We start from the raw sequence: 25,761 nt of genomic DNA, 5'->3' as shown, positions 1-25,761 counted from the left end.
TCGGATTTGAACTCAGGTCCTCCTGAATCCAGGGCCAGTACTTTAGCCACTGTGCCACCTAGTGGCCCCCAAAATGCAGTTTTTTGGTACAATTTTTGTAGTTTTTTTATGATCAATGTGGGAATTTGTTTTGCAGGACGATGTTCATCAGTATTTCTGGAATTTGGTATTTTGTTTTTAAGCTGCTCAATGAGGGATAATGGGAAAGTCAGAGAATAAATTTAGTTCTTGAAAAACAATTTTTTAAATTATAAAAGTATTTTATTATTTTCCAGTTACATGTAGAGATAGTTTTCAACATTTGTTTTTATAAGATTTCTAGTTTCAAAGAAAAATAACATTTTAAGAAGATTTTTAAGTTGTCCTTTCCAGTACTCATACTGAATTAGAGCTGATCTCATTGTTTCAGGAGTTCTCTTCCATGACGTACATCAAAATTTATCCGTGCCAACCCATCCTGTGAAACGTTTTTTCACATCCTCTGGAAAGCCTTCTTTTCATTTCCTCAATATCATAATGTGTAGCTATGTGACCAGCCTATCTTTTATTTTTGTTCTCTTTAGCACCCTTTTTACTTTCTTTGTAAGGGGTGTTCAAGGAGGACTGGCAGCTCTGGTGTGAGGGCTCCCCAGCCCTTTTCTGAGCTGCTCATTCATTTTTATGGCCCCTGGATTCATCCAACTTTCAACTGTGGCTCCAACAAGCTGTAGCATACACAGTGGCCACACCCTACTCAGTTATCTTGGCAGACAGGCTTAATGAGGTTGAGGGTAAGCAATGGGCCTTGAGCCCATCTGTGAGGTGGGGTAGGGTGGGGTGTGGTGTCTACTCAGAGCATGTGAAACTTTTCAGAATGGGCGGATGATAAGAGCGTCTTCCAAAGGCCATGATGGCAGCTGAAGCAGGTGTTGTAGAGTACTTAGAGCTTGGTCAGACATCCAAGTAATCAAGGTTATCCATGCAGACTGCGCCATCCCCAGTTGTCCTGACTTTTGTCCTGCCACTGGACTTCGATGACTCTGGAAGAGACAGGGAGGCTGACGACTCTGTGCAACTCTACCTCACTTCAGTCCAATTCACTCCCAAGTCCTGACATCACCCCATGATGTCCTTGGTTCTCTTTGAAAACAAAGAACAAAGAACAACCCCCTTTGTGAGCACCTCGGAGACTGTAATGTTAGGATCCATCACAGTGCTTGATGGAGAAAGCAATTTCTTGAGGTTTTTTTCCTAGATCCTCTCCTTTTTTCTCTCGCTTTGGAGTCTTCTTTCCATTTTCACTCCCAAATGCCTTAGGATGACTTAGTAGGATATCTTGCCAATCTTTCTTTTTCTTTTCTCTCTCTCTTTTTTTTTTTTTTTTTTGCTGGGCAATGATGGTTAAGTGACTTGCCCAGGGTCACACAGCTAGCAAGTGTGAATCAAGCTTTCTTTAAAGCAGTTTTACCCTTTCTGCTTCTCTCTACTTTATGAGACAATACTACTCAGGATTGTCCATCATTCTTCTTTGTGAGATTTTGCAGATGAGTTCATGTTCTCACCCAGTGTTCCCTTTGCTAACCATCTCTCACCGTCTGGCAAGTCCAGTGTTTGTTGCTCTTTCTAGTCTTTTAGTCTCTGTTGCAGCAATTAATCCACATTAATTTAACTTCCAGATGAAATTATTATAATCAGGGCCAATATAATTTCTGTTGTCCATTTCCTATTTTTGACTTTCAAGAGTTTATTTAAATAATTCTGGGTTAAATCTTCTTAATTGTATGCTATATCATTTTTATTACTATTCTTTCTTCTTGTTTATTATAAATTCTGCCCTTCGTTCTTATGAGACAATGGTCTGATTGCACAGACAGCTGGTGCAAGGCTAATTTTCATGTCAGTAATGTCTTCCCATGTCTGTTAAAATGTAGTCAGGATTACTACATCTCTTATAATAAAGAATAAAAAAAGGACTAAGATGATTCTGAAAACCTAATCAACATTGAAAAAGCATAACATGATATAGCCTGCTTCACCCCTATGGCTTCTCGCCCCAATCTCTGCAAATACAGGAGGGAACACTTGATAATATGGGGCTTCAAATTGGGGGGGGGGGCAATGAGGGTTAAGTGACTTGCCCAGGGTCACACAGCTACTGTCAAGTGTCTGAGGTCATATTTGAACTCAGGTCCTCCTGAATCCAGGCCCAGTGCTTTATCCACTGCGCCACCTAGCTGCTCCTCAAATGTATTTAAAATAGAAATTAAGTGTTCGAAATATATTGTATTTTCAGTCATTTCCATTGTGTGTGTGACTCTGCCTGAACCGTTCCATTTGGGTTTCTTGGCAGAGATACTGGAATTGTTTGCCATTTCCTTCTCCAGCTCATTTTCCAGATGGGGAAACTGAGGCAAACAGGGTTAAGTGACTTGCGCAGGGTCACAGAGCTAATAATTGTCTAAGCTTGTATTTGAACTCAGGTCTTCGGGACTCCAGGCCTGATGCTCTCTCTATCCATTGGCCACCTAACTGCCTTCTGAACTATTTATCTATATTTACACACACACACACATATACATATACATATACATATACATATACATATACATATACATATACATATACATATACATATATATCCATACAAATATACTATTTTCCCAGGTGAGCTGGCACTAAATGGTAAGGACATTAAACTGCTAAACACAGGAATTTGTATTTTTATCCTCCAGGCAATAGTGAGCCACTTAAGGTTTTGTTTTTTGGGTTTTTTAAATGGGGAAAGTGGCATCATCTGACAGCCGTGTGGAGGATAGATGGGAGAGGACAGGAACTACACGAAGAACTATTTGAAGACTACTGTAATAATCTAGGCAAGAGGGGATAAGATAGAGAGCTAGAAGGTTATATATCATGTTATTAAGTGACTAGGTGTTGCAGTGGATAGAGTTCAGGTTTGGAGTCAGGAAGATCTGAGTTCAAATCCAGCTACAGCCTAGTTACTAATTGTGTAACCCTGGCCAAGTCACTTAAGTGCTCTCAGCCTCAGTTTTTACATCACTAAAATGGGAATAATAATAGTACCTTTCTCCAGGGTTGTTGTGTGAATAAAGTAAGATAATATTTGTCAAGTACTATGTTAATGCTATCATTATTTAAATAATCTTCACATTTCGTGACTTTAGTTGGATTTAAATTCATACACGTACCTTTCCAGGCATTATTTCCCCACATGTACTCCAATCCAGCTATCTCCTATATGTTCTCACCCTATAGATTTCATCTTCTTGTTTCTTTGTGTTCCCTATTCCCGAGATGCACTCACTGCTCCCCTCCACCTTTTAGTTTCCTTTCCATTCTAGCTCTGATGCTCCCTCCTACAGGAAGCCATATCCACCTCCTGAAATCACTCTGTATTACTGTTTTATAGGGCAGCTAGATAGTACAGTGGATGAAGTACCAGGCCTGGAGTTAGGAAGACTCATCTTCCTGAATTCAAATCTGGCCACAGACACTTGCTAGCTGTGTGATCCTGGTCAAATCATTTTACCCTGTTTTCCTCAGATCCTGGTCAAATCATTTTGCCCTGTTTTCCTCAGTTTCTTCATCAATAAAACAAGTTGGAGAGAAGGAAATGACAAACCACTCTGGTATCTGCCAAGGAAACCCCAAATGGGGTCTCAAAGAGTGGGACATGACTGAAAAGTAAGTTGAACAACAACTGAAATAGGATGTTACTTTTTTTCCAAACAGCCCATTGTACTTAGAAATCACTCTCTGTACTAAGAAGTTTGCTTACAAAGAGACCACACCGTCCTCTTAGAATCTTCTACCCATTGCTTTCAGTTCTGCCTTCTGTGGTCAAGCAGAATGAGCCCCTATTCTTGATGACTCATGGCAACAAGGTAGCACAGTGGATAGAGTCCTAGACCTGGAGATAAGAAGACTTAAGAAATTTCAAGAGGCTCCCCCTTTTTTCTTAAATGACTGAAGGACTGTTTCATCTCTTGTATTGACTTGTCCGTGTATCATTTCCCAGGTTGCAACAAAAAGTATGTATCAGGAAGTGGATACAAAATGTAGTTGTTGTTCAGTCATTTCAGTCCTGTTTGACTTTCCCTGACCCCCTTTGGGGTATTTTTGGGCAAAGATACTGGAGTGGTTTGCCATTTCCCTCTCCAGCTCAGGGAGTCCAGGCCAGGTCAGACACTGTATCCATTGTGCCACTTCTAGTTGCATTGTAGATAGCTACAAAATTAATCCAAAGCAATTAGTTGGGAGTGGGAATTTTTTGTTCATCCATACTAAGTACATGAGCACAGATCTGTTTTATTATTTATTTAATTTTTTAAAAACTCATTATTTGAAACTTATTAATGTTCAGATTCGGGGCGGGGGGGGGGGCGGGCTATCTGTGAGTCTGAATCCAGGCCCCTCCATTTATTAGTTGTATGATCTTGGACCAGTCACTTAAACTTTCTTTTTTTTTTTTGTGGGGCAATGGGGGTTAAGTGACTTGCCCAGGGTCACACAGCTAGTAAATGTCAAGTGTCTGAGGCCGAATTTGAACTCAGGTCCTTCTGAATGCAGGACCGGTGCTCTTTCCACTGTGCTACCTAGCTGGCCCCCACTTAAACTTTATAAAACTCAGTTTTCTCTTCTATAAAATGAGATAGATGGACTCTTCTACTTCTTCACCTCTCCTTTAGTTTAAACAAGCAGTTCTCCCATAATCGGCATATGCTGTAGGCTCGTCAGTTAGTCAATACAACTTTATTAAGGTCCTTCTATTTGCTAGACCCCGTGCCAAGCACTAACGGTACAAAGAAAGGCCAAGCAACAACAGAATCCAAAACAAATAAACAAATCCTAGTCCCTGCTCTCAGGAGAGCTCCAAGTCTAATGGGGGCGATAGTCTGCAAACAGCCCTGTATGTAAAAATGGGACATACAGGAGAAATCGGAGGTAGCCCATAGAGGGAAGGCCCTCACATTGATTGACTGGTGGTTGGCAAAGACTTTGCAAAATATGAGGCTTCTGCCGAGACTTGAAGGAAGCTAGGGAGGCCGGGACGCAGAGATGAGGATGGAGAGCAAGTAAAAATGCCCTGAGTTGGAAGATGGATTGTTTTGTGTGGCTAACAGCAAGGAGTCTCTTGTCCTGAAGTGGCAGATTATGTGAGCATTAGGAGGGTATAAGAAGTCTGGAAACATAGGAAGGGCCAGATTTCGATGGGTTTTAATAGCCACGCTGAGGTTTTTAGATCTGATCCTTGAAGTAACAGGGAGTCACTGGAGTTTATTGAATGAGATGGTGACATGGTCAGACCTGTACTTCAGGAAGATCTGTTTGCCATTTAAATGGAGTAGAGACAGATTGAGCCAGGAGACTAATGGGCAGGTGAGTGTAATCCTCCAGACTGAGGTGATAAAGGCCTGCACCAGGGTGCTGACAGTGTTCAAGGAGAGAAGGGAAGGGGGGGCTTATTCTTATCTATTATCTTTAGCCTCTAGTCTAGTGAAGACCTCTCACCATTCCACCCACTCACTGAAGCTCAGGCTGCACCTCCAAAAAAACACCTCTGTGTCCCAAAGGACACAGGATATTATCTCAACACCTTGAGTCAAGGATGACAGACTAGTATGACAAGGGGCAACATAGTAGAGACCTCAGGACATCACAGTGGCTCTGAATTCTAGGTGATTGGGAAAGTAAAAAAGGGGTCGTGGAAGACCGGAAAGACATCACAAGATTGGGTGTCAAATGTCCTGATTTTCAAAAACAAGGAAGATAACAAGAGTCTGTAAATTATGAGCAGTTGAATTTGACTTAATTCCTAGGGAATTTTTGAATGGAACTTTAAAGAGATCTCTGATGACTGTCTAGAAAGGAAGCAGCGATTGGAAAGAGCCCAGATTGACTTGCCCAGAGTCATACAGCTAAGTGTCTGAGGCCAGATTTGGACTGGGGAAGATGAATCTTCCTGCCTCCAGGCCTGGCGCTTTAACCACTGCACCACATAGCCACTAAACTTTTGATCAAATATCTCATATTATTCTTCTGCAGAAGGAAGATAGAGAGAGAAGGATTAGATGAGAATACTATTAGAGGGAAACATAGCTCCCAGAAATAGGGAGATGACAGCCCTGTCCTTGTCAGACCTCATCTGGAGTGTTGTGTCCAGTTGGGAACACCACACTTAAGACTGTCACGGGGGAAATAGGTGGGGGTCCTTAGGTATTCCTCTGTAAAGAATTATGCTTTCAGGGGCAGCTGGGGGGTGCAGTGGATAAAGCATCGCCCCTGGATTCAGGAGGACCTGAATTCAAATGGGGACTCAGACACTTGACACTTAACTAGATGTGTGATCCTGGGCAAGTCACTTAACCCTCATTGTCCCACAAAACAAAACAAACAAAGAATTATACTCTCACACAGTCCAATTAGGATTAAAATGGTCTTTTATTTGGCACTGGAGAAAGTGAGTGAGGGGTAAGTCAAAGACTTTATCCCTGGGGAGTAGGTGAATTAGAAACATCTTCCCTGAACAGAAGAAAAGCAAAAGCTTTTATAGAGGGTAGATGGAGTAATCACCTGAAAATGGAAAGTTCCTTTTTGGGGTGGGGTGGGGAAAGCTTGGATGCTTGTCATATTCCTGAGAGTTGAGGGGGATTATTTTTTAGTTATCTATGTCTCCTGGCTCTGGTCAGGTAGTAGCCATGCCTAATTGACTTTCCTGATATAGAATTTTATCTCCCCTTACTTCTTAGGTTTGTCCTTCCTGTTATCTAGTTAGCCAAGCTAAGCTCTAATAGTCCCTTAATTCCTTGATATGTCTGACCTCTTTTCTGGTCATCCTAAACCCCACGTGAAAACCAATATGGATAAGCTGCAGAATGGCCAGATCAAGGAATAAGGTTGGTGAAGGGCCTTGAGTCCATGTCATACAAGGGTCAGTTGAAGGAAATAGGCATATTTAGCCTAAAAAATATTCTAAAAAAGACTCGGGGGGGGGGGGGGAGCTAAGTGGCGCAGTGGATAGAGCACCAAGCACAGGTTCTGAAGTCAGGAGGACCTGAGTTCAAATCTGGCCTCAGACACTTGACACTAGCTGTGTGACCTTGGGCAAGTCACTTAACCCCAATTGCCTCACCAAAAATAAAATAAGATAAAAAAGATTCAGGGAGAAACACAATAATTGTCTTCAAGTATATTGATTCTCCTGAATCAAATGCTTTTGGGGGGCAATAAGCAAGCAATAAGTGCAATGGGACTGTATATTTTCAATGTATTTCAACTGGGAAATGGCAAAGATAAAATACTTAGTTAGATATTATTCATAAAGGCCTACTTGTTCTCCACCAATCAAGGATGCTCCCAGTTGATGCATAGCTGACTTTTTTTTTTTTTTTTGGAGCTGTGTGACTTGCCCAGGGTCACACAGCTAGTAAGTGTCAAGTGTCTGAGGCTGGATTTGAATTCAGGTCCTCCTGACTCCAGGGCTGGTGCTCTATCCACTGCGCCACCTAGCTGCCACCATGGATGACTTTCATAAAGGTTTTTGTATAGATGGGAGGATAGGCATATAGACTGGTAGTTATTTTGGTTGCTACTTAATAATTCCCTTTTTTTAAAACCCTTTTTTTTTGGGGGGGGGGAGAATCAGAATTAAGTGATTTGCCCAGGGTCAAGTGTCTGAGGCCGGATTTGAACTCAGGTCTTCCTGCACCACTTTAAATATCAAATATTCCAACAGTGAGCCCGCCTTAGTGAAACCTGTGAACAGAAACTTAAGCAGGAAGTTAGGAGGCTTTTGCCTCTTGGTGTAGAATACATGAAGTGCCATCGCAGAGCTGCTTCCTTTTCTGTTCCAGATTCCTTGCTCTCACACTGGCAGCCACATCTACTTACTTCCTTTTCTGGGCTATCTCAACCACATTCCACTACCGGAATTTTATTTTTCTGAATTCTGGAGAGCAGAATTTTTATTTCTGGTGCCTTAGAAAGTTTGTGGTTTTCTGAAAAACATTTTCTCCCCTAGAGGGTACTTCAGTCTTCTTTCCCAAGGACCCCAGGTTCCAAATGACTCTTTGTGGGCCTGACTTTGAAGTCACCTTTACTTCCTAGTGTGGGGAAATTGTTGGTCCTGTTCATTATCTTTGCTTCCTGCATTTGCCTATAGATGCCTGAAGCCATGGATTTTGTTACAGGCTGGATTCTTCTATACTATAACCTAGGTCTTCTGCAATTCTTCATCCTTTCTGCTACTCTCTGTGGTACCAGTATTCTTAGGTCTGTTTTCCTTCCTGTTCTTCCTTTTTTTGTTTGTTTGTTTTTTTGCGGGGCAATGGGGGTTAAGTGACTTGCCCAGGGTCACACAGCTAGTTAAGTGTCAAGTGTCTGAGGCCGGATTTGAACTCAGGTACTCCTGAATCCAGGGCTGGTGCTTTATCCACTGTGCCACCTAGCCGCCCCCCTCTTCCTTTTTAGTATAAAGTCCTTTAGTTTAGAATCACAAAACTAGGAAAATGTGGAGTTTTGTTTTTGTTTTGTTTTTATTACCTCTGTTTAGGTATATGACATCCTAGCCAAGAGCTTTTCATTCCTATATTTTAAACTATTGCCCAGAAATCCACATCCTATTTTTGGACATTATCTTTTTCTTCATTTTTGTTTTGTTGGGTTTTTTTGGCAGGGCAATGAGGGTTAAGTGACTTGCCCAGGGTCACACAGCTAGTAGGTGTCAAGTGTGTGAGGCCGGTTTTGAATTCAGGTCTTCCTGAATCCAGGGCCGGTGCTTTATCTGCTTCACCACCTAGATGCCCCAGGTTTTTGTTTGTTTTTGTTTTGTTTTAGACATTATCTTTTTTTTTTTTTTGTGAGGCAGTTGGGGTTAAGTGACTTGCCCAGGGTCACACAGCCAATAAGTGTTAAGTGTCTGAGGCCGGATTTGAACTCATGTCCTCCTGACTCCAGGGCCGGTGCTTTATCCACTGCGCCATCTAGCTGCCCCAGATATTATCTTAACCAACGATTATCTTATTCTTGTGTTTTCTAAAATTATTTGCTAATACTATACTTTATACATTAATACTATACTTTATACATTAATTGCTATTTATATATTAATGCCTATTATACCAATTTGGGCCATAAGCATTTATTATTAATTAATATTATCAATCAGTAAAGTATTGACTACATTTCTCCCTAACTTCTCATAGTCTCAGGCCTTCATACTTACATAGTCCTAAGAGGAAGAGTGTATACCAAGAGAAAGCATTGAGACAAGGGATTGGCTAAAGAGGGCCAATATCCCGACCCTGGCATGGCCAAGGGTTTTATCCTCTTTAGATAGAGGTGGGTCATTTTGAGGAATATCACTCCAATAACTTCTGGAAGTCAGCGTTGGTGGTGTGTCAAAGCCTCATTTATTGTTATTCTCTCGAGAATGGGCCACCCCTTGTCCAGCTGGTGGGTGACCACAAAATGGAGGCTCGAAGGCCTTTTTATCTCCTAGTCCCTAACTCAAATGGCCCCTCCCCTTTTTCACCATTATTTTGATTACTCAAGGATTACAATCTACACCAAAAACTAGCTAATCAGAACGCAGTATTTCTTTTTTTGTTTGTTTGTTTGTCAAATCTTTATTGGATAATTTATTGGATAACTGGGACAAGGCAGGCAGGGTCCAGTCTAGTCTTTCTTGGCAGTGGCCTTCCTCATGGCAGCCAGGATGTTGCTGAGTTCCTCTCTCTTCCTCTTGGCTTGCATGTGAGTTCCCACCCTTTTTTTGATGAACTTTAGGGCTCGCTGATCCTTGGAGACCTTTAACAATTCCATGGCTCACCTCTCATGAGGGGCAAACCCACACAGCTCCCAGACCATATCTCGCACAAACTTGGTGTGTTTGGTCAGGCGCCCACGGCGGCGGCAGTGTCGTGACTTCGAAACGTTCTTGGTAACTTTGTGGCCCTTGTTGAGGCCCACGGCCATGGGGTAGCAGATAGCCATGGCTGCGGCGCGATTGTAGCCTCAACGTCCAGAACACAGTACTTCTTTTTTTTTCTTTTTTTTTTTTTTTAAGTTTTTTTTAGTGAGGAAATTGGGGTTAAGTGACTTTCCCAGGGTCACACAGCTAGCAAGTGTTAAGTGTCTGAGGCTGGATTTGAACTCAAGTACTCCTGACTCCAGGGCTGGTGCTCTATCCACTGCGCCACCTAGCTGCCCCTCAGAACGCATTATTTCTTAACCAATAGGGGAAGTGATACAGGGACAACTCTTCCATTCCTCCTTTATATAGACACAGCTCTGGAGCAGACCTAATTGTGACCAGCCCAGGGTTTCCCTAAATCCTGTGATTTTGTTGGGGGAGGGGGGAGAAGGAGGCTTTTTCCTCAAACAGGTCTGGAGGAGTGTAATTTGAATGGTAACTATTATATTCTTATTGAAAGGAGACCAATACCCATTTCCTCACAGTCATTGTATATTGATCTGAGCTAATTGATTAGCATCATTCAAGTTCCATTGATTGACATGACTTGAGGGTGGCCTAAATTGAAAATGAACTCAAAAGCACCGGCCCTGGATTCAGGAGTACCTGAGTTCAAATCCAGCCTCAGACACTTGACACTTACTAGCTGTGTGACCCTGGGTAAGTCAACCCCCATTGCCAGAAAAAAATAAAATGAACTCAAGAAAGAGTATGTAAAAGAAGGGCAAATTCCAGTATTCTTCACTTAGCTAAAGAAAAGAATCAGTTTCCATTTCTTTTGTTCCCTTGGGTTTGTCCTGGACAAGATTTGCTGAAGTTCCCTAGAACTGGACTTTCTGGAGGGGGGGTGGGGGGAAAGAAAGGACTGAAACTGATATCTGGGTCCCCCAAGAAATTCATTATTAATAATTATTTCTCACACTCTTCAGTCTTTAGACCTTGAAATTTTTTACTAGGATTTCATAATCTTTATCTAGGCTCTCTAGGTTCTTTGTTATTGTTTAGTCATTTTTCTCAGTCATGTTTGACTATTTGTGACCCCATTTGGGGTTTTCTTGGCAAAGCTACTGGAGTGGTTTGTCATTGCCTTCATGAATCACCATGAGTAGCCGCTCTCTTATTTGACAAGTCTGCTCCCTCCAAAAGTATTCCAGTTCTCCTCTTACCCATAACTCTAGTATCTATTATTTGGCTCCATATGCTCATTGGTTCTCCTTCCTCCCTTCCTTTCCTGCACTGTGTTCTTCCTTTCCCCTGCCTTGTAAATTTGCTATCTCTCAGAGGCAAAAGGAACCTCAGTGGTCACCAAGCCTAGCTCATACCTAAAGAAGAAGTCTTCTCTACAAACATCCTCAAAAAGTGGACAATGATGGGAGATAAGATATCGGTCCTCTTTCTTTTAGCAACTGATGTGTTGCCAAGGCACTGTGCCAAGTGTTGGAGATACAAAGAAAGGCAAATGTCCATCTCTGATCTAAAGGAGTTCATAACGTAATGAGGAAAAAGACAACACATTGAAAGAAGTTGACAATGGAGGTGGGAGAGGAGAAGCAAAAAAAGGGGAAAGTTGTGGGGGCAGGCAGAGGATACTGAAGAAGTTTGAGTTTTTGAGCTGATGTGATCTTGATGTGAGATTCCAGAGAGCCTTCCCTAAGCCCTTTTAATTCTAGTGCTTTCTCTCTGTTATTTCCTATTTATCTTATTTATAACTTCTTCATACATGATTGCTTGCATGTCTCTCCCTTACCCCCCCCCCCTTTGTAAGCTTCTTGTCTTTTGCCTGTTTTTATATAGGTAAACCTTAGTACAAGTAGTAGTGATATGTTGGGGGCGGGGGGACTTGTGACCTGAAAATGGTGGGGGATGGGGGGGAGGCTAGCTCACTCAAAGAACTAGAGGTTCATCACAAATCTTTTTTGTTGTTGTTGTTTTGTTTTTTGTTTTTTGCAGGGCAATGAGGGTTAAGTGACTTGCCCAGGGTCACACAGCTAGTTAAGTGTCAAGTGTCTGAGGCTGGATTTGAACTCAGGTCCTCCTGAATCCAAGGCCAGTGCTTTATCCACTGTACCACCTAACTGCCCCCATCACAAATCTTGTAAAATAAAAAGAGATTTATTAGGAGAGAGGAATATATGGCAGGGGGATAGAATCACTATGGAAAAACTGTCACCCTCAGTAAGAGAAGGCCTGGTCTTTTATATGTTTCCAAAACAAAGAGACAGGAGGAAATTACAAAGCAAGAGGAAATGCAAAAACTGGGAAGGGATCTTTGAATAATGAATTTGAATAATGGGGATATACAGCATCCATCCATAACCTTCATATCATCTTGCAGACCTTGGTATTGTCAATGTACCAGGCTCTTCTTGCTCAGCAACATCCATTCCTTAGGTTGAGGACAGAGCTGCTTTTCCCTTGGGAGAGTTTAAAGATTCCTTGGGGGTTAGGATCTTCAGATCTCTTGGGGTCCCACTGTGAGAGGGAAAACAACTCCTGCTCAGTAATTCTCTGGAACTCAGCAGTGGTGATGCGTCAAAGGCTCATTTATTGTCCTTCTTGTGAGAATGGTCACCCAGTGTGCAGCTGGTGGGTGCAAAGAATGGGGGCTCGAAGGCCCCATTTTAACCCCTAGTCCCTAATGTGAATGGACCCTCCCTTTTTTTCATCACTGGTCGATTACTCAAGGGTTGCAATCTCTGCCACAAAACTAGCTAACTGGAATGCAGTATTCTTAACCCTAATTTCCATGATTATTCTTTGGGTTCTTAGCCAATGGGGGAGGTGACACAGGGACATTTCTTCAATCTTCCCTTATGGACGCAGACCAGAAGAGGACCTTATTGAGACCAGCTCAGGGCTCCTTGAACCATGTGATCTGTTTGCTGGAAGGGAAGGAGGGGGACTGAGACCTTTGTCCTCAAACAGATCCAGAGGAGTGTAATTTGAATGGTGACTGTCATATTCTTATTGAGAGGAGACCATTCCCCATTTCCTCACACTGCATCCCCACAGCAGTGCTTGATAAATGCTTGTTGACTGTTGGGTGGTCTAGGAGAATCTCATTTAATTCCAGTTCTGAACCTATAACACCAGAATGGCAGTTGGGCTCAGACTGTTGCAAGCTGTGAGTTTCCTCTGCTTCTTCTCATCCTTTTCTTCCTCACTTTTTTCTTGAAACTCATTTTTAACTCTTTCTGTTAACATGGAGCGTAGTGAGATGTTCTTCCAATCTTGCCAATTTGACGTTCTTACCTCTAAGGACTACTGAGCTAAAAGGATATCAATCATCTAGCAGAAATCCAATAATTAAGTCTATCCACCTCTTTGGTTTTGTCACTGATCTCCATATATCTCCTAGTATTTCCCTAGTCACTGGTCTCCTGAGTGAGGTTAAATACATTTAGCTGATAGGAAACATAAGACACAACAAATAAGCACTTAAATGCTAATAGCACCCAGTCCACAAGTAAAAATCTAATTATCTAATTAGAGCTACCTACCTTTTTTTTTTAATTGTGCTCCAGGCAATAGAGAGAAAAGACTTGGGAAACTGATTTGTGCATTAAGATAATTCACTATACCTTTCCTTTTAATACATACCCATCACAATAGGGAAAATCAACTTGTGCATTTATTAATTAAAGTCCTTTAATTGTGAATGATAAGCATGTGTTAAAGACAATGTTGTGCCACTGTTAAAATTGCCTCTTTATAGTGATTTAAAGGGAAGGGTCTACTAGAAAATAGGAGCCCTTGAAATTCAAGCATACTTGGGCAAATCCAAAAATATTATAATGTATTTATAGGGACTGATAAGTAGCAATAAAAACATAATTAATAATGATAATAATTACTTTTGTGATTATAATAATGGCAGTTGATATTTGCACAGCCAGCTAGGTGGCACAGTGGATATAGTTCTGGGCCTGGAGTGAAGGAAGACCTGAGTTCAAATTGGACCTCATATATTTACTAGCTAGGTGAACCTGGACAAGTCATTTAACCCTGTTTGTCTTGGTAAAATGAACTGGAGAAGGAAATGGCAAACCATTCCTGTATCTTTGCCGAGAAAACTTCCACAGAGCTGGACACTGATGGAACAACAATAAATGTTTATATAGTGCCTATATGTGTATGTGTGTATGTGTGTATGTATATATATATATATATATATATATATATGCATGTATAGGTATGTGTATATATGTGTATATATACAGCACTTTATATATTATCTATTGTTATATTATCTCAATTGATATATTTGATTTATTGATACATTATCATATTTGATCTATTTTATTGATATCTTGATATATTATCTCATTTGATCCTCACAACAACTCTGTGCTAGGTTTCATTATTATCTCCATTTTACAGATCAATAACTGAAACTGAGAGAAGTTAAGTAACATACCTAGAGTCATACAGTTCATAAAGAGTCTGAAGTGGGATTTGAACTCAGGTCTTCCTGATCCCAAGTTCAATGGTTTATCCACAAATAAATATTACAGGAAGGAAATAGGTATTTTTATATAGCACCTACTATGTGCCAGGCACTGTACTTTATCTCATTTGATCCTCACAACAATGCTTCAAGGTAGGTGCTATTATTATCCTCAATTTACAGTTGAGGAAACCGAAACAAATAGAGGTTAAGTGTCTTTCCCATGATCACATAGCTAGTAAGTATCTAAGACCAGATTTGAACTTGGATCTTCCTGACTCCAGGGCTCTATCTACTGCACCATCTAGATGATGAGAGATGACAAGTCAATTATGTCTTTTTTGTTGTTGTTGTTCAGAATCTGCCAGGATTCAAGGAAGGAAATTAATATAATGTCTTATGAAGAAATGTGTGATGTTATTTGAATAATGATAGGAGATAAAGATGGCAATCCTCTTTTTTATTCCATTTATCAATTGAAAGACAAAAATAAAATACATATGTCATAGTTTTATTGCACAAAACTGGTATTTTCTTTTTAAATTTTAAGTTTTAGTGATACCACTTCATTCATTTCTCTGCATCTGCCCCTCATTCCCAAATGAAGCCTTACTTGTTATAAGTTAAGCAGTTGTCCAACCCTGGTGAATATGAAGGACATGCTTTCTCGTCCCTTCTTTGTGACCAAGAGTGGCAGTTAATTTCAGGAGACCTGAATCTTAGTGTTGCGTTCATTTGTATTATCATAGTTATTGTGCATGTTATTTTCTTGATTCTTTATCCACTCGCATCAGTGAATCCATGTTCCTGTATTTCCCTGAATGTCTAATGGTTGTCATTTCTTGCATGATAATGATGATTTAATGCATTTATTACATAGCATAGTTTGTTCAGCCATTCACCAATTGGTGGGTACCCGCTTGTTGGTTTTTGTTGCTTTTGTTGTTGTTGTTGTTGTTGTTACAAAAAATTCTGCTATAAATATTTTGGTGCATGTGGGCTCTTCCTATGTTTGACCTCCTTAGCATATTTGCCTGGTAGTGAGGATTGCTGGGGTTCAAGGTTTGAAGAGCTTGGTGACATTTTGACATCAGAATCATAAATTATAAAACTGGTTGTTTTTGTAGTTTTAGTTATTTCAGTCATGTCTGACTCTGCAATCCCATTTAGGGTTTTTTTGTTTATTTGGGGGAGGTGTTTGTTGTTGTTTGTTTGTTTTTGGCAAAGATACTGGAGTGATTTGCTATTTCTTTCTCCTGCTTATTTAACAGATGAGGAAAACTGGGGCATACACGGTGAAATGACTTACCCAGGATCACACAGCTAATGTGCCTCAGGCCAGATTTGAACTCAAGAAAATGAATCTTCCTGACCCCAGGCAAGCCTGACATTCTATCCACTGTGCCATCTAGCTGCTGATATTTTCTGTTAAAACAGTTGTGTTTCCTCATGGAAATATGAGACTCAAAATCCAGGAATTGGAAAGGACTTCAGTGACAATCTTGTCTAAGAATCCCCTCTTCCACATACTCAGCAAGTGGTCAGTCACATTCTGCTTGAAGACCTCCATGTCGGTGGGGATGGGGTGGGGAGTAGGATCCCACTACTTTCTGGGATAGCCCACTTTGGGACAGTAGTTCTCCCTGTTAGTTTTTCCTTAAGTCTGGTGTCTACCTGTTGTTTCCAGCCTTGCCCCCTGAAGCCAAGTGGGATGAGTCTAACACCCCTTCCATATAAGAACCCTTTTAATTCATGAAGAAGGTTATGTTCCCCTTCAGTGTGCTCTATGCACTACCAATTCCCTCAAGTGTATTTTATGTGGCATAATCTTAAGGCCCTTCGCCATCTGATTTGCTATCCTGGATACTCTCCAACTTATCAATACCCTTCTTAAAATGTGGTACCCAGCAATGAACTCAGCACTGCAGATGTAGTTTGACCAGGCAGAATAAAGTTTCCCCAGCCCTGGACCCTTATGTTTCACTTTTTTTGCCTAAGAACACATTTACCATTTTTTTTTACTACCATATTGAACAATTAGGCAGCTAGGTGGCACAGTGGATAGAGTCTGGAGTCAGGAAGACCCGAGTTCAAATCTGGTCTCCGACATTAGCTGCGTGTCTCTGGACAAGTCACTTAACCCTGTTTGCCTCCTTTTCCTCACTGTCAAAGGAGCTAGAGAATGAAATGGCAAGCCAGTCCAGTACCTTTAATCAAGAAAACCCCAGGGAGCAGCTAGGTGGTGCAGTGGATAAAGCACCATCTCTGGATTCAGGAGTACCTGAGTTCAAATCCAGCCTCAAACACTTGACACTAACCAGCTGTGTGACCCTGGGCAAGTCACTTAACCCTCATTGCCCCACCAAAAAAAAAAAAAAGAAAAGAAAAAGAAAGAAAACACCAAATGATATCACGAAGAGTCAGACATGACTGAAAATGACTAAAGAACAAAGAGGAACAACATTCTGTGGAGGGAGATAGGTAGAACCAGCAAGTTTCAGCAACCATTTAAATATGTGGTTTGAAGAAGAATAAGAAATTGAAGATAACTCCAGGCTTATGAAGCTGAGAAACTGGAAGAAGAATGGTGATATCTTCAACAAAGATAAGGATATTTAGAATAGGGGCTAGCTTGTGGTGAAAGATAATCCACCTAATTATAACATCATCTCACCCACATCTATCTTTTTCTTTAAGAAAAGCATGAGGGGGCAGCTAGGTGGCACAGTGGATAAAGCACTGGCCCTGAGTTCAGGAAGACCTGAGGTCAAATCCAGCCTCAGATACTTGACACTTATTAGCTGTGTGAACCTGGGCAAGTGACTTTACCCTCATTGCCCTGCAAAGAAAGAAAAGCAAAGCAAAGCACAAGATTTTGTCAAGTTTTTCACTGTTAAATTCTTCCCTGACCTTCTACCCATCTAGTAATTGTCTTTTTTTAAAAAAGGAAATGAGGTTAGTTTTGAATGAACTATTTTTGATGAAGGCGGATGTTGGCTCTTTGTGATTACCATATCCTTCTAGTCCCTGCTTCCTACCTCCCCATCCACAATTTAGCACTCCTGACACTTTTTTTTTTTTTTTTGGTGAGGCAATTGGGGTTAAGTGACTTGCCCTAGTAAGTGTCAAGCGTCTGAGGCAGGATTTGAACTCAGGTCCTCCTGAATCCAGGGCTGGTGCTTTATCCACTGCACCACCTAGCTGCCCCGCTCCTGACACTTTTTATAGGATCTTGCCACCCTATTAAAATTCATCTTGTTCCTTCTCCTTAAGTCTATTGATCATTTTCCTTTCCATTTATACCAGTCTCTGTAGAGGGAGGAAGGGGAGGGATCAATGTGCCAGGCACTGTGCTAAATGCTTTACAAATACTATTTCGTTTGATCTTTAGAGGTTTCCTCTTTTTTCTTCCTCATTTAAATTTTCCTTTTTCACTTCAAAATTTTTTTTCTGAGAGTTTTCCATCCCCTCTGGATTCACTTCCCTGCAGGAGTTTTAGTCAACGGGATGTTTGTGAGACTCACATGAGATAATACATGTACAACATTTTACATACCTTTAAGCTTCATGTAATGATAGCCATTATTTTATTAGTAGTATCTGGAAAAAGCCCTCAAAAAAAGGATTCAAAGGGTGGGCCATACCACAGCTCACCCCAATAGCTCACAGTCACCAGTCACTGGGGACCAATCAAAGATATTATTTCCTGTGTCTTCTCAGCAGAAGGTCTGGAGGGCAAGTCTAAATTCGTGGCCAGTATCTCTTTTCAACAAGGGTCCACATCCTGTGGCAGGTGAAAGATGAAATTACTGAGCAAACAAAGGTTTGATCTTCTGAACATTTCAAATTTAATAAGCAGTACATGCCAATTGCCTAATAAAGCAGTACTAGATTTCCTCAGCTTAGGGCTAGAACCCCAATACAGGGGGAAACAGACTTTTATACAGTAAAAAAACCATCAGTCAAATAAGGCCAATTAATTGAAAGAAAACAATACAATATTAGGTAATCTGATTTCTAATTGGATGAAAGATTAAGGACTTTCCAAGTTGGGAGGGGGAGAGTGAACAGGTGCCATATTCTGATTTCAGAAAAAGAGGTATCCCACTCATCCCAAGTGTCTCTAAATAAGCAATCAAAGGAACATGAAACAATAACTGATTGATCAGTATGGGACCAGTTTTCAGATAAGACATCTTGTTGTTAATTTATAAGAATGCAAGTCATTCCTCCAATTGAAAAATAGTCAAAGGATATGAACAGGCAGTTTTCTGATGAAGAAATCAAAGCTATCTATTGTCATATGAAAAAATGCTCTAAATCACTATTGATTAGAGAAATGCAAATTAAAACAACTCTGAGGTACCACCTGACACCTATCAGATTGGCTAATATGACAAAAAGGGAAAATAAGTTGGAGAAGCTGTGGAAAAATTGGAACGCTAATGCATTGTTGGTGGAGCTGTGAACTGATCCAACCATTCTGGAGAGCAATTTGGAACTATGCCCAAAGGGCTATGGGACTGTTCATACCCTTTGACCCAGTAATACCACTAGTAGGTCTGTATCCCAAAGAGATCATAGAAGAGGAAAAAGACCCACATAGACAAAAATATTTATAGCAGCTCTCTTTGTGGTAGCAAAGAATTGGAAATTGAGGGAACACCCATCAATTGGGTAATGGCTAAACAAGTTGTGGTATATGAATGGAATGGAATACTATTGAGCTGTATGAAACGAGGAGCAGGAGGATTTCAGAGAAATCTGGAAGGACTTACATGAACTGATGCTGAATGAGATGAGCAGAACCAGGAGAACATTGTACACAGTAACAGTAACAGCAACATTGTGTGTTGATCAACTGTGGTAGACTTGGCTCTTCTCAGCAGTGCAATGATCCAACACAATTTCAAAGTACTCATGATAAAAAATGTTCTCCACATCCAGAAAAAAGACCTGTGGATTCTGAATGTAGATGGAACCATACAGTTTCTACTTTTTGGCTGTTTTTTCATTTTCTTTTTTGAGATTTTTCCCTTGTGTTCTGATTCTTCTTTTACAATATGACTAATGCAGGGGGAAAAAAGACATCATGTTGTTTAGTCATTTCTTTGGTATCTGACTGACTCTTCATGATCTTATTTTGGGGGGGTGGGGCAATGAGGGTTAAGTGACTTGTTCAGGGTCATACAGGTAGTAAGTGTCAAGTGTCTGAGGCTGGATTTGAACTCGGGTCCTCCTGAATCCAGGGCTGGTGCTTTATTCACTGTGCCACCTAGCTGCCCCTCATTTGGGGTTTTCTTTGCAAAGATAAGGGAGTAGTTTGCCATTTTCTTCTCCAGTTCATTTAACAGATGAGGAAACTGAGGCAGAGTGAAGTGACTCACCCAGGTCACACAGCTAATAAGTATCTGAGGCCAGATTTGAACTCGGAGAGATGAATCTTCCTGGCTCCAGGCCTGGTGATTCCACTGTGATTCTAGCTGCTCAGATAAGACATGTTTTACTTGATATGTACAATTCTGGAAAAATTTCTTGAATCAGTCTTTGGATGTGACTGAGCTTCTGGTTCGCATAACCTTGGTTCTTAGTTAAGGGTCTCTCAACAGCAGGTACAGGTGGTCCAGTTTCCTAGCCACACAGGGCTACGTTCAAACAATACAATATGGTTTCCTCCCAATTCCCACAGTTTCCTCACAGGACAGAATTTGTACTAGACCCATAATTGAATAGCAAGGAAACTGAGCTAGATCCAGAATTGAGTCACAAGATGGAATCAGTGTGGTTCATTCATTTAACCATCTTTAGATTAATTCGGAAAATTTCCAGATCAGATCCTGTAACCACTACCATTCCATTGAAAAAATAATTAAAACAAGAGGACAATCCCTATGTGCTAACTAGATTGATAGTATTTGAGAGGAACAGCACAAGAAGATGCTGGACAAACCAAGGAAATCCTGCTATTATTAGAAATGTTCTGGGATAAAATATGTGAGAAATTCAGAATTGAATGGCTTGTTAAATTGAGATCTCGAAAAATCACTTAAGGCTAGCTACTTTTTTTTTTAAGACTAGCTACTTCTGAAATAAGCTACCTATCAAATCATATATATGCAAAGGGCTTTGCAAAACTTGGTTGTTGTCCTTTTGTCTCGAAGAGGACCAAAATGACATCACTATGTTAGAGTCAAGTAACAGTGTGTCCCACCGTGGCTGACTGGAACAATATGAGCTTGGAGTGCTCTACCACAGGTTGGGCACAAATAATCCATGTGATCATTTGGGTTGGATTCTTTAAATTTGAACACATGATGTTTCTTTTGACCTAATTCAATTCTGCTTTGCTCATAGAGCACAGCAGCAGCATTATATCAATTTTCTAAGATCACCAACACCTGATGAACAACATTTTTACCTCTCAGTTCCCTTTGCTTTCTTCCACCTTCTCCAAAACAAAACATAGCAAAGATATCCATTGGAGAACCAAAGCCATCACCCTAACCGACCTCTTTGATGGCTTTTTCTCCAGCTTTGTCATATAAATCTCTCTTCTTTGCATCAGAAAGTACTTCATAAACTCTAGAAATCTGCTTGCACTTTTCTCCTTCATTTGGCTTCTTCTCTAGCTAATATTTCAAGGTTAGCTTGCTATATGCCTATTTTAGTTTTTTCTGAGAGTCATTGGGTTTTACCCCCAGACTGTGGTGCATGAAAAATGAAATGATTCAGGAAAACAGAGGTTGGAGCTTTCAAGCAGCCAATTGTCTAACAAACTGGGACCAGACCTCCTCAGCTTAGGGCTGGTCCATAAACACAGGGGGAGACAGTCTTTAGACACCACCTACCCCCCAAAAAAACATACCAACATTTTAGCAGTGTTGTGCTAAATGAGCAAGGGACCAAGGTTTAATTGTTTAATTTACAGACTCAAAGGAACAATACTGGTACTCCTTTATCACAGATCAAGTGTCTGTTTTGAAATGGAATGTTTATTTAGCCTTTGTCTTTGTGCTGTGTTGTCCATCCAAGTTGCTTGTAGATTTGTGAAGTTTTTCTTGTATCAGGCTATTTTAAAAAAATGGTATCCAGGTTTTATTTGAAAAGTTATATGTATATAAATTATAAAAATATTTTATTATTTTCCAGTTACATGTAGAGATAGGTCTCAACATTTGTTTTTTGGGGGTTTTTTGCGGGGCAATGGGGGTTAAGTGACTTGCCCAGGGTCACCCAGCTAGTAAGTGTCAAGTGTCTGAGGCTGGATTTGAAGTCAGGTACTCCTGAATCCAGGGCCAGTGCTTTATCTACTGCGCCACCTAGCTGCCCCCTCAACATTTGTTTTTATAAGATTTCTAGTTTCAAATTTTTCTCCCTTCCCTCCCTCCCTCCCTCCCTCCCCAAGACAGCAAGTAATCTGATAAAGGTTATACATGTACAATAACATTAAACATATTTCTGCATTAGTCATGTTATAAGAGAAGAATCAGAGCAAAAAGTAAAAACCTCAAAAAAGAAAAACAACAGCACCAAATAGTATGGTTCAATCTGCATCTAGATTCCATAGTTCTTTTTTTTTTCTGGATTTGGAGAGCATTTTCCATTATGAGTCCTTCAGAACTATCTTGTACCATTGTATTGCTGAGAAGAATCAAGTCTATCACAGTTGATCAACACATAATGTTGATGATACTGTGTAGTGTTCTGGTTCTGCTCAATTCACTCATCATCAGTTCATGCAAATCCTTCCAGGTTTCTCTGAAATCCTCTTGCTCATTGTTTCTTATAGCACAATAGAATTCCATTACATTCATATACCACAACTTGTACAGCCATTCCCCAATTGATGGGCAGTCCCTCAATTTCTAATTCCTTGTCACCACAAAAAGGGCAGCCATAAATATTTTTGTACATGTGGATCCTTTTTCCTTTTTTTATGATCTCTTTGGGGAAAAGACCCAATAGTGGTATTGCTGGGTCAAAGGGTATGCACAGCTTTATAGTTCTTTGTGCATAATTCCAAATTGCTCTCCAGAATAGTTGGATCAGTTCACAGCTCCACCAAAAATGCATTAGTGTTCCAATTTTTCCACAGCTTCTCCAACATTTATTGTTTTCCTTTTTTGCTCATATTAGCCAATCTGATAGGTGTCAGGTGGTACCTCAGAGTTGTTTTAATTTGCATTTCTCTAATCAATAGTGATTTAGAGCATTTTTTCATATGACAATAGATAGCTTTGATTTCTTCATCAGAAAACTGGTATCAGGCTATTTTTAAATGCAATTCTAATCTGATAGGAAATAGGACTGAGTCACAGGAAGTGGTTCGCACAAGGTCAATCTTTGGATTCGCTTCAGACAGAATTGGTCTTGATCCATCTTAACTCTGGGATCTGTGGTACTGGCTGTGACTTCAAGGGGAGTGAAAATGCCTAATTTGAATTGGGTGATGTTGGTCTCTTCATTGGTTTAGGTCACCTTGGGTCTCTACTTATCAAAGGGCCAGGCCTTTTTCTCTCAGACTGCTTTATAGTTATGATTCCTCCCTATTCCCCACCACCCCCAACTGCTTTCTACCTGTACTTCCTCCCCATTTCTCTACCATCGTAATGCCATTTATAGTTGTTAAATTTGTTACTATTTTTTAAAAATTCATAAGATTTTATATCTCTGCTTACTGAATTTAATCTTGTTAGGCTGAGATCATCACAGCTTAGGGAGATCTCTTTTTCATCCCGATGCGTGTTAACTACCACCCCAAGCTTCATGTCATTAGCAACTAAATGAATGAAGCATTTATCAGGCATTTTCTTTGTGTAAAGCAAAAGTTAAAAAAAAAAAAAGTAAAATAGTCCCTACTCTCAAGTAGCTCACATTCTAACAGAAGGAAAGGACATATAGAAGAGGGTCCACTTGCAGGATGAATGGAAAGGCCTGGTGGTCCATAGGGCGCAAGAATAGGGAGGTGGTAAAATCCCTTCTTTAATGTCATTTCCACTAACAAAATAACATCTGTTATGTTGAACCACTCAACAGTGACAAAGGTGTTGATGCTGAGTACAGACAGTTGCCAGGTCATATCTTCACAGTGGTTGTCTCCCTGGTTTGGGGCCACGTGGTGGTCTAGAAGAAAAGTCATGGTGCAACTAGACACTTCCTTGGTCTCTAGAACTTAGCTGTGTTGGTCAGTGGTTAGCGTCAGTGGTGGTGGGGATGATGGGCCCCTTTGTTGGCACATGCCACCTCTTTTCTCTTTTGTCAGGGCTTCTTGCTTCAATTGGCTAGTTTGCCTCTCCCCTCGGTGGCACTTGGGAGTAGTGGTAGAGATTGGGGAGATGGCATTTTCAAAGGGCTTACTCTCTTAAATAATGACAGTATATTGTACGAGTATGGTATTTGACATTCTGTATTAGTCTAATAAATATTCCATCTATGCCTTTATTCAAATCATTGATAAAAATATTAAGGCAACATTGAAAGGCAGCATAGTGTAGTGGAAAGGTCATCAGCCTTGAAGTTAAGAATGCCTGTGTTCAAATCCTGCCACAGACAATGGTCTAGCTGTGTGACTCTGGGCAAATCACATAACTGTTGTCTCCCTTCGTTCCCTTATCTCTAAAATAAAGGAGTTAGAGTGGATTTCTTCTAGGTCCCTCTCAGTTCTAAATCCTTTGTGTTATGTTTCTTTACAAAACAGAACATAACCAAATACAAATCCCTGTTTGGTAAATTATCTCCTTACAGTCCAGCTTTTTCCATTTTGCAGATGAGGCCGGAGGTTCCCCAGTGTTGTGTACCCTATTAATGGGAGAGCCCAGATGAAAACCCAGTTGCCTTTCTTTGATGCTAAGTTACTGTGGAAAATCTTCTCCAAAGAGCCTTGTGCTATTTAGGCTAGCTAGAATAATACCAATGCTGCTCATTAGTAGTAGTGGGATCATGCAGCTGTAATACTCTTTACCATTATTAGTACACTCATATTACTTAGATACTAATAATTGTTACTATAAGTGGCAGCTCATGGTAAAACATTTATCTCTCTGGGTGTCTCTTGCTCTCAAACCATAAAATCTAGCTATGTGTCTAGCTCCCCTACAGCCATGATCACCTACTAGGGTGAACATTTTGCTGAGATGACTGGGTAGTGTGAATGACTAGCACACTGTGGGTCCAGTCTAATATTTGCCCAACACTGGCATTGTAAATTAGCAGATAAGTGCTGGGGGGGGGTGGCGGGGAAGGGCAAGCAGAATAGCAGAGTGAATAGATTAGTATACTTGGCGTTAAGAAGACCTAGATTCTGGCGGCTAGGTGGCGCAGTGGATAAAGGACCGGCCCTGGATTCAGGAGGACCTGAGTTCAAATCCGACCTCAGACACTTGACACTTACTGGCTGTGTGACCCTGGGCAAGTCACTTAACCTCAGTTGTCTCACCAAAAATAAATAAATAAATATTTTAAATTGATTTTAAAAAAGAAGACCTAGATTCAAATCCAGGTGTGTAAACATAAGTAGATCGCTTCATATCTCTGAGCTGCCATCTCATTCATAAAATTGGGATGGTAATACCTGTTAGTGATTATCTGGTAGGATTCTCATGAGAATCAAATTATTTTGTGTCTGAAAAGGCCTTTGCAAGATTAAAAGCATTATGTAAATGCCAGGTGTTATTTTTTTAATTAAATTATGTTGTCAGAGATGGACCAAGGTTTTATTAATAATGGTTTTGATGGGGGGCAGCTAGGTGGCATAGTGGATAAAACACTGGCCCTGGATTCAGGAGGACCTGAATTCAAATCCGGCCTCAGACACTTGACACTTACTAGCTGTGTGACCCTGGGCAAGTCACTTAACCCTTATTTTTCTGAAAAAAGAAAGGGGAAAAAATAATGATTTTGATGAATAGGCAGTGTGACATAGTGGATAGAAATCCAGCCTCAGGTCCAAGAAGACCTGGGTTCCAGTCTTGCTTCTGATACTTACTGGCTGTGTGACCTTGGGTAAATCACTTAATCTCTCAATGCTCCAGGTAACTCACTAAACAAATAAACTGAAGAGAGGGTAAAGTGTTGCTTCTACCAGTGAAATCAGTCTTTCTTCTAGTTTAATCCTTTGATACAAACTAGTCAGACATAGGAGATGGCCTATGTAGTTTCATTCTGCACCTTGAGTATGGAGTTGTCCCTCATTTCCTTGTCAGCAGGTGATAGTTGTTCAGGCATTTCAGATTTTTTGTGCGCGTGCGCTCGCGCTTGTGTGTGTGTGTGTGTGTGTGTGTGTGTGTGTGTGTGTGTGTGTGACAAAGGTACTGGAGTGGTTTGCCATTTCCCTCTCCAGCTC

At 40.6% G+C, this 25,761-nt stretch overlaps 1 protein-coding gene and 1 pseudogene across 1 annotated transcript in view; one reads left to right on the top strand and one right to left on the bottom strand.

Annotated features, from left to right (window-relative positions):
* CD58 (CD58 molecule) overlaps positions 1-25,761 on the top strand; it is a 91,186-nt gene that overhangs the window by 29,864 nt on the left and 35,561 nt on the right. The gene's annotated exons all lie outside the window — the stretch shown is intronic.
* Positions 9,676-9,996, bottom strand: LOC122725531 (annotated as a pseudogene).

This window comes from Dromiciops gliroides, chromosome 4 (genome assembly GCF_019393635.1).
Source record: "Dromiciops gliroides isolate mDroGli1 chromosome 4, mDroGli1.pri, whole genome shotgun sequence".
NCBI lineage: Eukaryota > Metazoa > Chordata > Mammalia > Microbiotheria > Microbiotheriidae > Dromiciops > Dromiciops gliroides.
The sequence above is the reverse complement of the archived record's forward strand: the minus strand, read 5'-3'. Positions and strand labels throughout refer to the sequence as shown.